Below are 18117 nucleotides of genomic sequence, written 5' to 3'. Positions count from 1 at the left end.
GGTGAACTTCAGATGGACGAGGCAAAAGTTAAGGCGATCAAAGAGTGGGAAGCGCCTACGAAGGTGACTGAGCTGCGTTCATTTCTTGGACTTGTGAACTATTATCGTAGGTTCATTAGTGGGTACTCAGCTAAAGCTGCCCCACTGACCGAGCTATTGAAGAAGAATAAGCCATGGGTGTGGAGCGAGGAGTGCCAGGAAGCATTTGAAGGTCTCAAGACTGCGGTTATAGAAGAACCAGTCTTGATGCTGCCCGATTTCACAAAGACCTTCGATATTCATACGGATGCCTCCGATTTTGCCATTGGGGGAGTCTTGATACAGGAGAGACACCCAATAGCATTTGAAAGCCGAAAGTTAAATGAAGCTGAATGACGGTACACAGTGCAAGAAAAGGAGACGACGACCATCGTACATTGTCTACGCACATGGAGACATTATCTACTAGGCTCCAAATTCATGGTGAAAACCGACAATGTTGCCACTAGCTATTTTCAGTCGCAGAAGAAGATCACACCAAAGCAGGCTAGATGGCAAGATTTCCTGGCGGAATTTGACTACGTCTTGGAGTACAAACCAGGAAGGGGAAATGTAGTGGCCGATGCATTAAGCAGGAAGGATGAGCTAGCGACCATCTCCACAGCTCGTTGTGAAATCCAAGACACAATCCAAGATGGTATGCGGCACAATCCGGAAGCCAAGAAGATAATGGAGCTGGCTGCCCAAGGCCAAACCAGGCATTTTTGGGTATAAGATGGAATCTTGCTTACCGCCGGACGGAGAGTTTATGTACCCAAGTTCAGATCTATCAGACGGTGTATTATAAAAGGAAGCCACGACACGCCGTGGGCTGGGAATCCAGGGCAGCGAAGAACGAGGGCATTGATTGAGACTCTTTACTTCTGGCCACGTATGCGGGACGATATTGAGCGTTATGTGCATACTTGTCTTGTGTGCCAACAAGACAAGGTAGAACAGAGGCAACCAGGAGGGCTGTTAGAGCCACTACTCGTAGCAGATTGTCAATGGGAGAGAATAACTATGGACTTCATCACTTCTTTGCCGAAGTCAAATGGGCTTGGCACGATTATGGTCGTGGTAGACAGATTTTCCAAATATGCTACCTTCATGCCTTCCACAGTCGGTTGCACCGCCAAGGAAGCCGCTCAGTTGTTTTTCAAAAATGTAGTCAAATATTGGGGGCTGCCGAGGTACATCATCAGCGATCGGGATCCTCGTTTCACTGGGAACTTTTGGAATGAACTCTTCTAAATTCTTAGCTCAATACTTCACTTTTCCACAAGTTTCCACCCGCAATGTGACGGCCATACTGAACGCGTCAATGCCTTGTTAGAGTGCTATATTAGGCACTATGTCAGTGCGCACCAGAAAGATTGGGCTAAGCTCCTAGACATGGCACAATTTTCTTATAATTTGCAGAGGAGTGAATCCATCGGACGCACACCATTCAAGTTGGCAACGGGTCAGCAACCCCAAACTCCGCATTCACTGCCAACTACGTTTGAGGGGAAAAGTTGGGGCGCTTACCACCTTGCCAAGGGATGGGCAGAACAACTTAACACCGCAAGGTCTTACTTGGACAAGGCAGCAGAGAGGATGAAAAAGTTTGCCGACCGAAAGCGTCATCCCACGGACTACAAAGAAGGCGACATGGTTTTGGTAAAGTTCAATCCGAGGCAGTTTAAGGCACTAAGAGGCGTCCATCACAACATAGTGCATAAATATGAGGGTCCACTCATGATTGTTGCCAAGGTGGGCAAAATTTCATACAAGTTGGAGTTACCTCCACACTTGAAAATCCACCCGGTCTTTCATGCAAGCGTCCTTAAGCCGTATCATGAATATAAGGACGATCCCAGCCGGAACAAATCACAACGGGCCCCTATCACTGTCACTACCTCGCACGATCGAGAAATTGAAGCCATCATAGATTACCAAGCCCAACAAAAACGAGGACAACAAGCAAGCGCTATGTTTCTCGTACATTGGAAGGGACAAACTCCTGAAGAAGCCACATGGGAGAAGTACGAAGACTTGTGGCAATTCAAGGACCAAGTCCAGGAGTTCTTGCAGCGATGCGTCGCAGTCGCCGCATCATTATGTGGGGGAGATTGTGACGTCCCGCCACATTTCCAGCCATTTTGCAGCATTCGGATGGGGCAGGCGGCCCTAGAGCCTTGGAGAGGCTTGTAGAAGACTCTAGAGCCTTCTAGATTCTTGTGGCAGACTTGGAGGCAGACTAGAGAATTCTAGGAGTCTTTTGGAAGAGTTAGAGACACGTTCTAGGAATGTAGAACATGTATTAAAGTGCTTGTACTTAGGGACTTGTAAAACAACATTTATTTACTCTTAGGCCTTAGGGAGTAGTATAAATCGGAGGATCATTTCATTTGTAAAGCATCCAATAGTCCAACAATCAATACAAGTCCTCTCTTCCAAAATCTTTCTTTGTCTTTCTTCTTATTCTGTTAGCGTTCTGAGTTAAAAGGCTTAGTTGAGTTTACGAGATCGTGAAAGAATCGTGAGTAAGTTTTCAAGTGCTGCACGGAGTCTTAGCGAATACTCTAAGTCCGTGACACTACGCTCTTTATACATTAGCATGGGATAACATTATAGAATTTCGGTCCTATTACATTGGCCTTCGGGATCGGAGTAATGATTAACAGGGACAGTCGGGGGCATTCGTATTTCATATTCATAGGTGAAATTCTTGGATTTATGAAAGACGAAAAACTGCGAACGCATTTGCCAAGGATGTTTTCATTAATCAAGAACGAAAGTTGGGGGCTCAAAGACGATCAGATACTGTCCCAGTCTCAACCATAAACGATGCCAACCAGGGATCTGAGGATGTTGCTTTTAGGACTCCGCCGGCACCTTATGAGAAATCAAAGTTTTTGGGTTCCGGGGGGAGTATGGTCGTAAGGCTGAAACTTAAAGGAATTGACGGAAGGGCACCACCAAGAGTGGAGCCTGCTGCTTAATTTGACTCAACACGGGGAAACTTACCAGGTCTAGACATAGTAAGGATTGACAGACTAAGAGCTCTTTCTTGATTCTACGGTAGTGGTGCATGGTCGTTCTTAGTTGGTGGAGCGATTTGTCTTTAACGAACGAGACCTCAGCCTGCTAACTAGCTATGCGGAGGTATCCCTTCGCGGCCAGCTTCTTAGAGGGACTACGGCCTTTTAGGCCGTGCAAGTTTGAGGCAATAACAGGTCTGCGATGCCCTTAGATTTTATGAGCCGCACGTGCGCTACACTGATGTATTCAATGAGCTTATAGCCTCGGCTGACAGGACCGGGTAATCTTTGAAATTTCATCGTGATGGGGATAAATCATTGCAATTGTTGGTCTTCAACGAGGAATTTCTAGTAAGCGTGAGTCACAAGCTCGCGTTGACAACGTCCTTGATCTTTATACACACCGCCCGTCGCTCCTACCATTTGAATGATCTGGTGAAATGTTCGGATCGCGGCGACGTGGGCGGTTCGCTGCCCACAACGTCACGAGAAGTCCATTGGACCTTATTATTTAGAGGAAGGAGAAGTCGTAACAAGGTTTCCGTAGGTGAACCTGTGGAAGGATCATTGCCGAAACCTTCACAGTAGAATAACTTGCAAACTCGTTTAAAACACCTGGGGGCGGCACTCGCTCGTCGCGCGCCTCCCTCCTGTCGCCTGATGCGCGCAAGATCTTCGGGCGACCAACGAACCCCAGCGCAGAAAGCGTCTAGGAATACTACAATCGACAGCCCTCCCCTCGCGCCCCATTCGCGGATCATGGGGGGGGAATGACTCTCCACAACAGATTTCTCAGCTCTCACATCGATGAAGAACGTAGCGAAATGTGATACTTGGTGTGAATTGCAGAATCCCGTGAACCATCGAGTCTTTGAACGCAAGTTGCGCCCGAAGCCATTTGGCCGAGGGCACGTCTGCCTAGGAGTCACGCATCGCATCACCCCCCTCCCCTCCCCCCCGTGCACGTCGCAAGGATGAGTGAGGGGGCGGAAGCTGGCCTCCTGTGCGCCCAGAAGGAGTGGCCGGCCTAAATGTGAGTCCACGTCGACGAATGTCGCGGCAAGTGGTGGTTGAAACTCAACACTCTCTTGTTGTCGCAGCTACAGCCCGTCGTGCGTCCGGACTCCCCGACCCTCACTGCGCCTCTCCAGGCGCTCCGACCGCGGCCCCATGTCAGGAGGGATTACCCGCTGAGTTTAGGCATATCAATAAGCGAAGGAAAAGAAACTTACACTGATTCCCCTAGTAACGAAGAGCGAATTGGGAACATCCCAGCCTTAGAGTCGGGCGGCTCCGTCGTCCGAATGGTAGTCTGGAGAAGCATCCTCAAAGGCAGACCGGGCCCAGTCCCCTAGAAGAGGTCCTAAAGAAGGTGAGATCCCCGTCGAGCCCGGACCCTGTCGCATTACGAGGCTTTGTCTACGAGTAGGGTTGTTTTGGAATGCAGCCCAAATCGGGCAGTGAATTTCGTCCAAGGATAAATACTGGCGAGAGACCGATAGCGAAAAAATACCGCGAGGGAAAGATGAAAAGGACATTGAAAAGAGAGTCGAACAGTGCTTGAAATTGTTGGAAGGGAAGCGGATGGGGGCCGGCGATGCGCCACGGTCGGATGTTGAATGGTGACGAGCCGGTCCGCCGATCGACTCAAGGCATGGACCAGCGTGGATTATGGGGGAGGCCAAAGCCCGGGCTCTCGATACGCCCGCGGAACGCCGTCTCCCCGATTAGGGAAGGCAGCGCGCGCCTCCGGTGTGCTCGGCATCTGCGCGCTCTGGACTCTTGCTTGTGGGCTTCCCATTCGACCCGTCTTGAAAGACGGACCAAGGAGTCTGACATGTGTACTAGTCAACGAGCGAGTAAACCCGTAAGGCGTAAGGAAGCTAATTGGTTGGATCCCCTGAGGGGTGCACCGTTGACCGACCTTGATCTTCTGAGAAGTTTTTGAGTGTGAGCATACTTGTCGGGACCCAAAAGATGGTGAACTATGCCTGAGCGGGGCGAAGCCAAAGGAAACTCTGGTGGAGGCCCGCAGCGATACTGACGTGCAAATCGATCATCTGAGTTGGGAATAGGGGCGAAAGACTGATCGAACCGTCTAGTAGCTGGTTCCATCCGAAGTTTCCCTGAGGATAGCTGGAGCTCGTGTGTAAGTTCTATCGGGTAAAGCCAATGATTAGAGTCCTCGGGGGCGCAACGCCCTCGACCTATTCTCAAACTTTAAATAGGTAGGACGGTGCGGCTGCTTTGTTGAGCCGCGCCACGGAATCAAGAGCTCCAAGTGGGCTATTTTTGGTATGCAGAACTGGCGACGCGGGATGAACCGGAAGCTGAGTTACGGTGCCAAACTGCGCGCTAACCTAGATCCCACAAAGGGTGTTGGTTGATTAAGACAGCAGGACAGTGGTCATGGAAATCGAAATCCGCTATGGAGTGTGTAACAACTCACCTGCCGAATCAACTAGCCCCGAAAATGGATGGCGTTTAAGCGCGCGACCTACACTCGGCCGTCGGGGCAAGTGCTAGGCCCCGATGAGTAGGAGGGCGCGGCGGGTCGGCCGTCGTCAAGCGTGGCATGCCATCATAGCCCTTGGAAAATAGACACGGTCGGACGACGTCGGGCGTGGCATGCTATCATCGCCTTTGGACTAGCAGACACAGTCGGACAACATCAGGCGTCGTATGCCATCGTCGCCTTTGGACTAGCTAACACGGTCGGACGACGTCGGGCGTGGCATGCCATCTTCGCCCTTGGGCAGCACAGACGGTCAGAAGGCGTCGGGCGTGGCATGCCATAATCGCCCTTGGACAGCACAGACAGTCGTCCTTCGTCGGGCGTGGCATGCCGTCATAGCCCTTGGACAGCACAAACGGTCGGTCGTCGTTGGACGTGCCTACACAGAACGGTTGACCGTGGCCGTCCCGCATAGATCGTGGCTTGCGCAACATTGTTCGATAACTAGACGAAACATGCGTATGTTCATGACGTACATGAATCAAAGGATTTTGAAACAACCCCCATGCATAACAAACATATTCATCAATTTTTTTATCTATTCTCTAACGGTTCCACCTAACGTGGCTCTTTCGCATCATTTTCATTACTTCTACGGTTCGTACGATATTGAAACATCTTTTATTTGTGCAAATATGTATCTTATCATTAATTTAACATGATTAGAAGTGTTTTCGAGCATTTCCGTATTTTTCCAACTTTTAAGCATTATTTTATAATTTATTTTTACGCTTTTAAATTTTTTACGTCTCCTTTTAAAAATAAAAACTTATTAAATTTTTTATTTTAAGGTTCCCATATTTATTTGTGAATTTTCGGAGTTCATTACATATTTTATTCGATATTTTCCCTATTTTTTATTAATTTATAACTAATTTTTCGGAAATTTTGAAAAAAATAAAAAAATGTTAAAAAATATTTTATATATATATATTAAAGTCATTTGTGAAAGCATATGTGTGTTTGTACCTTAGAACGTGCATATTTGGGTTGTACATTTCTATTATGATTCTCTGGAAAATCAATGTCTACTCCTGTTACATGGGTAAAACTTTTTTAAGCATATATAAAGGGGGTAGAGGTGTTAGATGCAGACTGAGGCGTAGGAAGGCAGACGGCATAGGCGTCCCTTGGGCTTAGTAGGCGTGCTGCGTGGTCGCTTGATGGCATGCATGGCTTGTCCGTGCTACGCCGTTGGGCGTTTACAAAAACACATCGGCGACGTCGACGGGTCGAGTGAGGCAAAGGTAGGCGGACGTCAAGGGCGTCCTGTGGGCTTAGTAGGCGTGCTGTTTGGGGCTTTATGGCATGCATGTCTCATCCATGCTACGCCGTTGGGCGTCTACAAAAACATGCTAGTGACGTTTGCGGGGCGGCTGAGGCGAAGGCAGGCGAACGTCAAGGGCGTCATGTGGGCTTAGTAGGCATGCTGTGTGGGCACTTGACAGCATGCATGGCTCGTCGGTGCTACGCTGTTGGGCGTTTACAAAAAACATGCCCGCGACGTCTGCAGGGCGTTTTAGGCGGTGGCAGGCAAACGTCATGGGCGTCCTTTGGGGTTAGTAGGCGTGCTGCGTGGGCGCTTGAAGGCATGCATGGCTTGTCCATGCTACGCTGTTGGCCGTTTACAAAAACATGTCCGCGACGTCTGCAGGGCGATTGAGGCGGTGGCAGGCGGACGTCATGGGCGTCCTTTGGGCTTAGTAGGTGTGCTACATGGGCGCTTGACGACATGCTTGGCTTGTCCGTGCTATGCCGTTGGGTGTCAACAAAAACATGCCAGCGACGTCTGCGGGGCAACTGAGGCGAAAGTAGGCGGACGTCAAGGGTGTGCTGAGGGCTTAGTAGGCGTGTTGTGTGGGCGCTTGACGACATGGATGGCTCGTCCGTGCTTCTCCATTGGGCGCTTACAAAAACACGCTACCGATGTCTGCGGGGAGACCGTGCTCCGCCGAGGGAACTTCTCAAGATCGGTTTATACTAGCGTTTGGTGTGGAAACGACAGTGCTTTCGGGCGAGTGGCGAGTTCTAGATCTCCTGTTACAGCTAACTCTAGGCGTTGCACGCACGGCGCACGTAAGGCCATATACGGCCACAGGGCTGTCCAGAGACGTCGACGGGAGCCTCGGGAAGAGTTATATTTTATGTTTAACAGCCTGCCCACCATGGAATCGGCTCAGCCAAAGGTAGGGTCCAGCTGCTGGAAGAGCACCGCACGTCGCGTGGTATACAGTGTGCTCCGGGTGGCCCTTGAAAATCTGGAGGACCGAATGTCGTCCACGCCGGGTCGTACTCCTAACCGCATTAGGTCTCCAAGGTGAACAACCTCTGGTCGATGGAACAATGTAGGAAAGGGAAGTCTGCAAAGTGGATCCGTAACTTCGGGAAAAGGATTTGCTCTGAGGGATGGGCACGTGGATCCCAGTCCCGAGCTGCTCCCGCGGCGAGAGCGGGTCACCGCGTGCGGGATTGGGGACGGACAAGGAACGGTTCCTTCGGGGGCCTTCCCCGGGCATCGAACAGCCAACTCAGAACTGGTACGGACAAGGGGAATCGCACTCTTTAATTAAAACAAAGCATTGCGATGGTCCCAACGGATGTTTATGCAATGTGATTTCTGCCCAGTGCTCTGAATGTCAAAGTGAAGAAATTCAACCAAGTGCGGCTAAACGGCAGGAGTAACTATGACTCTCTTAAGGTAGCCAAATGCCTCGTCATCTTATTATTGACGCGCATGAATGGATTAACGAGATTCCCTCTGTGCCTGTCTACTATCCAGCGAAACCACAACCAATAGAATGGGCTTAGCAGAATCAGCGGGGAAAGAAGACCCTTTTGAGCTTGACTCTAGTCCGACTTTGTCAAATTACTTGAGAGGTGTAGTATAAGTGGGAGCCGAAAGGCGTAAGTGAAATACCACTACTTTTAATGTTATTTTACTTATTCCGTGAATCAGAAGCGTGGCACAACCCCTCTTTTTGGACCCAAGCCTCGCTTTGCGGGCCGATCCGGGAAGGAGACATTGTCAGGTGGGGAGTTTTGCTAGGGCAGCACATCTGTTAAAAGATAACGCAGGTGTCCTAAGATGAGCTCAACAAGAAAAGAAATCTCGTGTGTAAGAGAAAGGTAAAAGCTCGTTTGATTCTGATTTCCAGTACGAATACGAACCGTGAAAGCGTGGCCTAACGATCCTTTAGACCTTTGGAATTCGAAGCTAGAGCTTTCAGAAAAGTTACCACAGGGATAATTGGCTTGTGGCAGCCAAGCGTTAACAGCGACGTTGCTTTTTGATCCTTCGATGTCGGCTCTTTTGGTCACTGTGAAGCATAATTCACCAAATGTTTGATTGTTCACCCACCAATAGGGAACGTGAGCTGGGTTTAGACCGTCGTGAGACAGGATAGTTTTACCTTTGAAAAGCCAGTGGCGCGAAGCTACCGTGTGCTGGATTATGACTGAACGCCTCTAAATCAGAATGCGGACTAGAAGCGACGCATGCGCCCGCCGTCCGCTTGCGGACCCGCATTAGGGGCCTATGGCCCCCAAGGGCACGTGTCGTTTTCTAAGTCGCCGCAACATAAGCGTCGCGGTGACCGCCTTGAAGTACAATTTCCATGGAGCAGCGGGTAGAATCCTTTGCAGATGACATAAATACGCGACGGGGTATTGTAAGTGGCAGAGTGGCCTTACTGCCACGATCCACTGAGATTCAGCCCTTTGCCGCTCCTATTCGTCCCCCCCCCACACTCCCCCTCCCCCAAAATCAAATCCAATCATTTCTAACTTTTCAAATGAGAGGTTCGCGTGCTGCTTGCATCCTTGGAAGGGGAAAAAATAACTAAGTGTTGAAATATAAGTATCGGAAGTAACATGGCACGTGAAGTTCACTAGTCTACCACTAAGTGTTGAGCTAGACGTCATACGACGGTCAAACACTTGCCCTATAACTAAGCCCCATTGTGAGGTTTTCGTGATGGTGAGTTCATTTATCAAGCCTAATGACATGTCACTATAAAAGGTTTTTGAGATGTCGGGTGCGATTTTTAAGCCAAGTTAGATGTCAAGTGGCAAATGGGTCTGCGTATGCAGCACGTCCGCAGCCAAGCGGCATCTGCCAAGGCCTACGCAGAATGGGCATGGACTGCAAAAAACGCCCTTTGACGGCATTGACAGTCGAACGACGTCGGGCGTGGCATGCCATCACCGCCCTTGGACAGCACACACAGTCAGAAGACATCGGGCATGGCATGCCATCACCGCCCTTGGAAATCACACACGGTCGGACAACGTCGGATGTGGCATGACATCACCGCCCTTGGACTGCACGCACGGTGGGATGACGTCGGGCAAGGCATGACATCACTGCCCTTAAACAACACACACAGTCGAACAACGTCGTGCATGGCATGACATCACCGCCCTTGGACTACACACACGGTCGAATAACATCGGGCATGGCATGCCATCATGGCCCTTGGACAGCACACACGATCGAACGACGTCGGGAGTGGCATGCCATCATCACCTTTGGGCAGCACACATGGTCGAATGATGTCGGGAGTTGCATGCCATCGTCGCCTTTGGGAAGCACAAAAGGTCGAACGATGTCGGACGTGGCATGCCATCATCGCCTTTGGGCAGGATAAACGGTTGAACGACATCGGGCATGGCATGCCATCATAGCCCATGGACGGCAAACACAATCGAACGACGTCAGGTGTGACATGCTATCACCGCCTTTGCACAACACACACGGTCGAACGACATCGGGCGTGGCATGACATCACCGCATTTGGACAGCACGCAAGGTCGGACGATGTCAGGCGTGGCATGACATCACCGCACTTGGACAACACACACGGTCGACAACGTCGGGCGTCGTATCCCATAATCACCTTTGGGCAGAACACACGGTCGAACGACGTCAAGCATGCCAACATCGCCTTTGGGATGCACACACGGTCGAAAGACGTTGGGCTTGGAATGACATCATCGCCTTTGGACAGCACACACGGTCGAACGACTTCGGGCGTGACATGCCATCACCGCCTTTGGACTACACTCACGGTCGAACGATATCGGGCGTGGCATGCAATCATCATAGTAGGGTAGCAGAAATGGTCGAATGACGTCAGGCGTGACATGCCATCACCGCCTTTGGACAACACACACGGTCGAACGACATCGGGCGTGGCATGCCATCATGGACCTTGGACAGCATACACGATCGAACGACGTCGGGTGTGGGATGCCATCATCACCTTTGGGAAGCACACACGGTCGAACGATGTCGGGCGTGGCATGCCATCATCGCCTTTGGGAAGCACAAAAGGTCGAACGATGCCGGGCGTGGCATGCCATCATTACCTTTGGGCAGCACAAACGGTCAAATGACGTCTGGCATGGCATGCCTGCATCGCCTTTGGGCAGCACACACGATCGAAAGACGTCGAGCATGGCATGCCGTCATCGCCTTTGGGAGCATAAAAGGTCGAACAACGTCGGGCGTGGCATGCCAGCATTACCTTTGGGCAGCACACACAGTCGAACGACGTCGAGCGTGGCATGCCATCATGGCCCTTGGACAGCACACAGGAATGAACGATGTCAGGCGTGGCATGACATCACTGCCTTTGGACAGCACATACGGTCGAACGACGTCGGGCGTGACATGCCATCACCGCTATTGGACAGCACACACTGTCGAACGACGTTGGGCCTGGCATGCCAACATCATCTTTGGGCAGCACAAATGGTCGAACGACGTGGGGCGTGGCATGCCATCATCGCCTTTGGGCAGCATAAACGGTCGAAAGACGTCGGGCATGGCATGCCATCATAGCCCATGGACGGCAAACACGATCGAACGACGTCAGGTGTGACATGCCATTACCGCCTTTGGAAAGCACACACTGTCGAACGACGTCGGGCGTGGCATGCAATCATCGCCTTTGGGTAGCACACACGGTCGAACGATGTCAGGCGTGGCATGACATCACTGCCTTTGGACAGCACACATGATTGAACGACGTCAGGCGTGGCATGCCATCATCGCCTTTGGGCAGCACACGGTCGAACAACGTCGGTGTGACAGGCCATCATAGCCCTTGGACGGCAAACACGGTCGAACGACGTCGGGCGTGGCATGCCATCATGGCCCTTGGACAGCACACACGGTCGAACGACGTTCGGCGTGGCATGCCATCATAGCCCTTGGACGGCAAATACGGTCGAATGGCGTCGGGCGTGGCATGCCATCATCGCCTTTGGACTAGCTGACACAGTTTGACGGCGTCCGGCGTGGCATGCCCTCATCGCCCTTGGACGGGAAACACGGTCGAACGACATCGGGCGTGGCATGCCATCACTGCTTTAGGACAGCACACACGATCGGACGACGTCGGGCGTGTCATGCCATCATCGCCTTTGGGCAGCATAGACGGTCGGACGACGTCGGGAGTGGCATGCTATCACTGCCCTTAAACAGCACACACGGTCGGATGACGTCGGGCGTGGCATGACCTCACCGCCCTAGGACTGCACGCACGATCGAACGAGATCTAGCGTGGAATGACATCACCGCCCTTGGACGGCACACACGGTTAAACAACGACGGGCATGCAATGACATCATCTCCCTTGGACAGCACACACGATCGGACGACATCTGGCATGGCATGACATCATCGCCCTTGGGCAGCACACACGGTCGAACTACGTCGGGCGTGGCATGACATCACCGCCTTTGGACATCACGCATGGTCGAACGACGTCGGGCATGTCATGCCATCATCGCCTTTGGGCAGCACACACAGTCGATGGACGTCGGGCGTGGCATGCCATAATAGCCCATGGATGACAAACACGGTCGAACGACGTCTGGCGTGACATGCCATCACCGCCTTTAGACAGCACATACGGTCGAACGATGTCGGGCGTGGCATGCCATCATCGCCTTTAGGCAACACACACGGTCAAAAGACATCGGGCCTGGCATGAAATCACCGCCTTTGGACACCAAACACGGTCGAACGACATCGGGCATGACATGCCATCACCGCCTTTGGACAACACACACAGTCAAACAACATCGGGAGTGGCATGCCATCATGGCCCTTGGACAGCACACACGATCGAAAGACGTCGGGCATGGCATGACATCATCGCCGTTAGACCGCATGAACAATCGGACAGCGTCGGGCATTACATGACATCACCGCCCTTGGACAGCACACACGATCGACAACGTTGGGCATGGTATGACATCACCGCCTTTGGACAGCACACACGGTCGGACGACATCCGGCATGGCATGACATCACCGCCCTTGGGCAGCAGACACGGTCGAACTACGTCGGGCGTGGCATGACATCACCGCCTTTGGACAGCACACATGGTCGAACGACGTCGGGCGTGGCATCCCATCATTGCCTTTGGGCAGCACACACGGTCGAATGATGTCGGGCTTGGCATGCCATCATAGCCCATTGACGATAAACACGGTCGAACGACGTCTGGCGTGACATGTCATCACCGCCTTTGGACAGCACATACGGCCGAACGATGTCACGCGTGGCATGCCATCATCGCCTTTAGGCAACACACACGGTCGAAAGACATCGAGCCTGGCATATAATCACCGCCTTTGGACAAAACACACGGTCAAACAACGTCGGGAATGACATGCCACCACTACCTTTGGATAGCACACACGGTAGAACGACGTCGAGCGTGGCATGCCATCATCACCTTTGGGCATCACACACGGTCGAACGACGTCGGGTGTGGCATGCCATCACCGCCTTTGGACAACACACACGGTCGAATGACATCGGGCGTGACATGCCATCATGGCCCGTGGACAGCACACACGTTCGAACGATGTCGGTCGTGGCATGCCATCATCACCTTTGGGCAGCACACACGGTCAAACGATGTCGGGCGTGGCATGCCATCATTACCTTTGAGCAGCACTAACGGTCAAACGACGTCTGGCGTGGCATGCCACCATCGCCTTTGGGCAGCATACACGATCGAAAGACGTCGGGCATGGCATGCTATCATCGCCTATGGGAGCACAAAAGGTCGAACAACGTCGGGCGTGGCATGCCATCATTACTTTTGGACACCACACACGGTCGAACGACGTCGAGCGCGGCATGCCATCATGGCCCTTGGACAGCACACACGATTGAATGACATCAGGCGTGGCATGACATCACCGCCTTTGGACTGCACACACGGTCGAAAGACGTCGGGCATGACATGCCATCACCGCCTTTGGACAGCACACACGGTTGAACGACGTCGGGCGTGGCATTCCAACATCGTCTTTGGGCAGCACAAACGGTCGAACGACGTCGAGCGTGGCATGCCATCATCGCCTTTGGGCAGCATAAACGGTCGAACCACGTCGGGCATGGCATGCCATCATAGCCCATGGACGGCAAACACGATCGAACGACGTCAGGTGTGACATGCCATCACCGCCTTTGGACAGCACACACGGTCGAACGACGTCGGGCGTGGCATGCCATCATCGTCTTTGGGCAGCACAATCGGTCGAAAGACATCGGGCGTGGCATGACATCACCGCATTTTGACAGCACGCACGGTCGGACGATGTCAGGCATGGCATGACATCACCGCACTTGGACAACACACACGGTCGACAACATCGGGCGTTGCATACCATAATCACCTTTGGGCAGAACACACGGTCGAACGACGTCAGGCATGCCAGCATCGCCTTTGGGATGCACACACGGTCGAAAGATGTTGGACTTGGCATGACATCATCGCCTTTGGACAGCACACACGGTCGAATGACTTCGGGCGTGACATGCCATCACCGCCTTTGGACTGCACGCACGGTCAAATGACATCGGGCGCGGCATGCCATCATCATAGTAGGGTGGCAGAAACGGTCGGAAAGCGTCGGACGTGGCATGCCTTCATCACTTTGGACGGCAAATACGATCGAACGACGTCTGGCGTGGCATGCAATCATCGCCTTTCGGTAGCACACACGGTCGAACGAAGTCAGGTGTGGCATGATATCACCGCCTTTGGACAGCACACACGATCAAACGACGTCGGGTGTGGCATGCCATCATTGCCTTTGGGCAGCACACACGGTCGAAAAACATCAACGTGGCATGCCGTCATAGCCCTTGGACGGCAAACACGGTCAAACGACGTCGGGCGTCGCATGCAATCATGGCCCTTGGACAGCACACACGGTCGAACGACGTTCGGCGTGGCATGCCATCATAGTCCTTGGACGGAAAATACGTTTGAATGACGTCGGGCATGGCATGCCATCATCGCCTTTGGACTAGCTGACACAGTTAGACGGCGTCCGGCGTGGCATGCGCTCATCGCTCTTGGACGGGAAACACGATCGAACGACGTCGGGCGTGGCATGCCATCACTTCCTTAGGACAGCACACACGGTCGGACGACCTCAGGCGTGTCGTGCCATCATCGCCTTTGGGCAGCACAGACGGTCGGACGACATCGGGAGTGGCATGCTATCACCTCCCTTAAACAACACACACGGTCGGATGATGTCGGGCGTGGCATGACATCACCGCCCTAGGACTCCACGCACGGTCGGACGACATCTGGCGTGGAATGACATCACCGCCCTTGGATGGCACACATGGTTGAACGACGTCGGGCATGGCATGACATCATCGCCCTTGGACCACACGCACAATCGGACGGCGTCGGGCATTACATGACATCACCGCCCTTGGACAGCACACACGGTCGACAACATCGAACATGGCATGACATCACCGCCCTTGAACTGCACACACGGTCGGATGACATCCGGTATGGCATGACATCACCGCCCTTGGGCAGCACACACGGTTGGACTATGTCGGGCGTGGCATGACATCACCTCCTTTGGACAGCACACACGGTCGAACGACGTCGGGCGTGGCATGCCATCTTTGCCATTGGGCAGCACACACGGTCGAATGACGTCGGGCGTGGCATGCCATCATAGCCCATTGTGACATCCCGCCATCCATTCAGGCTGAACGCCACCCAACTAGGCAGCCAGCAGGCGCAACGGGGCAGGCTGACCATGCAGGCCAGCAGCCAAGGGGGCCAGCAGCAGGTGAAGAGACAGCCGTTACAACAGTTTCAGCTGTTACGGCAGTTACAGCCGTTACAGCTGTTACACTTGTTAGTGGGGCAGCAGTTTCAGGAGTTTCAGGCCTTTGAGAGGCTTGTGCAGATCATGGGGCAGACTAGGAGCATCTAGGAGTCCTTTTGGAAGACTTAGAAGCTTGTCTTGTAGGAATAGACTTAGGAATTTGTATAGTTTATTTACTTACTCTTAGGCAGCATTAGAGTAGTATAAATAGTAGTTCATTTTACTTGTAAAGCATCCAATCATTTTTCAAGTAATAGAAGTTCCTTCTTCCAAAGTTCTGTCTTGCTTCTTATTTTCTTAGCGATCCGAGTTCTAGGCTTACTTGAGTTTGCAAGAACGTGCAAGAGTCGTGAGTAAACCGTCAAGTTCCGCATGGAACATTGTCCGAATCAAAAAGTTCGTGACAGTTTGGTATCAAAGCAGGTTCATCGTAAGAGAATGACGAACGAAGGAGACGGTAGCGGCGTTAGCACCACCCCCAACGTTCAGGGAGGAAAGAAGAAAAAGAAGGGAAAGAATAAGAAGGGCAACGAACCCAGTCTGCCCAATCCGCCACCAGGCGACCTGCCACCAAGAAGTCTTCCACCAAGCGGCCTGCCAACAGGCAGTCTTCCACCAGGTGGTCTGCCATCAGGCAGTCTTCCACCAGGCGGTCTGCCATCAGGCAGTCTACCATCAAGCGATCTGCCACCAAATGATCCTCCACCAGGCGACAGACAAACATCTTTCCAGCAGAATATAGATGAGGAAAGTGAAGACGACGTCAGCAAAGACGTTATAGACGTCACTGTTGGACATGAATAGATTGCCAACGTTGAGAGGGCAAGGCTTGCTGTTGAGATTTTGGGGCAGCGCTTGAATGGGTTGGACTGTGATGTTAAAGACCTTGAAGAAAATTCCCTTGAGGAAGTTAACGCCATCCGGAAGGAGTTGGATCTACGCAAGCGGACGAAATTAGAGTTGAAGGAATTTATTACTTCCTTGGAGTTCAGGTTGTTGGACGCTACTATGACGATCCAGACGCTGAAAAACAAGGTAGAAGCCCTCGAAGAAGAGAGGGAGGTTGGAGCATCAACATTACTTGGCCAAGAAAGGGAGTCCATAGTCGAGGTTCCCAAGCCACCAACATTTAAGGGTGTCCGAGACGCCCTAGAGGTAGGCAATTTCTTATGGCACTTGGAAAATTATTTCAGGTGTAATCGGGTCAGGAGCGATGCATGCAAGATCAACACTGACGTGTTGTATCTTTCCGACGTAGCCATGTTATGGTGGAAACGCAAACATGCTGTGATTGAGAGAGGCACAAGCACCATCAACACATGGGAACAATTCCTTGAGGAATTCAAGAAAGCTTTCTTCCCCAACAATGCTGTTTATGAGATGAAGAGCAAACTCTGGGAGTTGAAGCAGACGGGAAGCATTAGGGCATATGTGAAGGAGTTCACAATCTTGACCCTCCAAATTCCCCAACTAACGGAAGATGACATGCTGTTCACCTTCATGGATGAGCTGCAGAATTGGGCGAGGACCGAGTTAGAGCGGAGTCAAGTAAAAACCATCGATGAGGCCATCACTCAAGCCGAGACCTTGACAGATTTCAAACATGATCGTTTGGACAAGGCGAAGGGCAAGAAGGCACGGGGTAGTCAAGCTAAAGGCGGGGGAGACCATGGTCGTCGGGCGTGGCATGCCATCACAAACATATTCATCTACTTTCAATTATCTATTCTTTAATGTTTCTTCCTAACGGGGCTCTTTCGCATCATTTTCATTACTTTTATAGTTCATACGATATTGAAATACTTTTTTATTTGTGCAAATATATATCTTATCATTAATTTGACATGTTTAAAAGTGTTTTCGAGCATTTCCGTATTTTTCTGACTTTTAATCATTATTTTTTAATTTATTTTTAGGCTTTTTAATTTTTTACATCTCCTTTTAAAAATTAAAATTTATTAAATTTTTTATTTTAAGGTTCTCATATTTATTTGTGAATTTTCGGAGTTGATTTCATATTTTTTTTCGATATTTTCCCCATTTTTATTAATTTATTACTAATTTTTTTGAATTTTCAAAAAAAAAATGTTAAAAAATATTTTTTATACATATTAAAGTCATTTGAGAAAGCTGATGTGTGTTTGTACCATAGAACGTGCATATTTGGGTTGTACATTTTCATTATGATTCTCTAGCAAATCAATGTCTACTCCTGTCTATGCGTGGCAGCGGAACCGGTACTTACCGGATTCCAATCCGGTCCGTCCCGGTCTGGTTCAGTACCAGTTAGTACCGTTAATCACCGTTAATTTCTGGTTCCGTTACAGGTACCGGGACGGAAATAGATAAATACCAGAATTTATCGGTTTCAATAGTAACCAGACTGGT

The 18117-nt window shown here is 51.2% G+C and overlaps 1 non-coding gene and 1 pseudogene across 1 annotated transcript; both read left to right on the top strand.

Moving 5' to 3' along the window:
* The first annotated feature begins 3816 nt into the window (after window positions 1–3816).
* LOC112940417 (5.8S ribosomal RNA) lies at window positions 3817–3972 on the top strand. Its single transcript, XR_003244489.1, has one exon. It is a non-coding gene; the product is annotated as a 5.8S ribosomal RNA (ribosomal RNA).
* A 235-nt stretch (window positions 3973–4207) lies between these two features.
* Window positions 4208–9293, top strand: LOC112940385 (28S ribosomal RNA; annotated as a pseudogene).
* Window positions 9294–18117: the final 8824 nt, after the last annotated feature.

The sequence above is a fragment of the Solanum lycopersicum genome, chromosome 11, assembly GCF_036512215.1.
Source record: "Solanum lycopersicum chromosome 11, SLM_r2.1".
NCBI lineage: Eukaryota > Viridiplantae > Streptophyta > Magnoliopsida > Solanales > Solanaceae > Solanum > Solanum lycopersicum.
The sequence above is the reverse complement of the archived record's forward strand: the minus strand, read 5'-3'. Positions and strand labels throughout refer to the sequence as shown.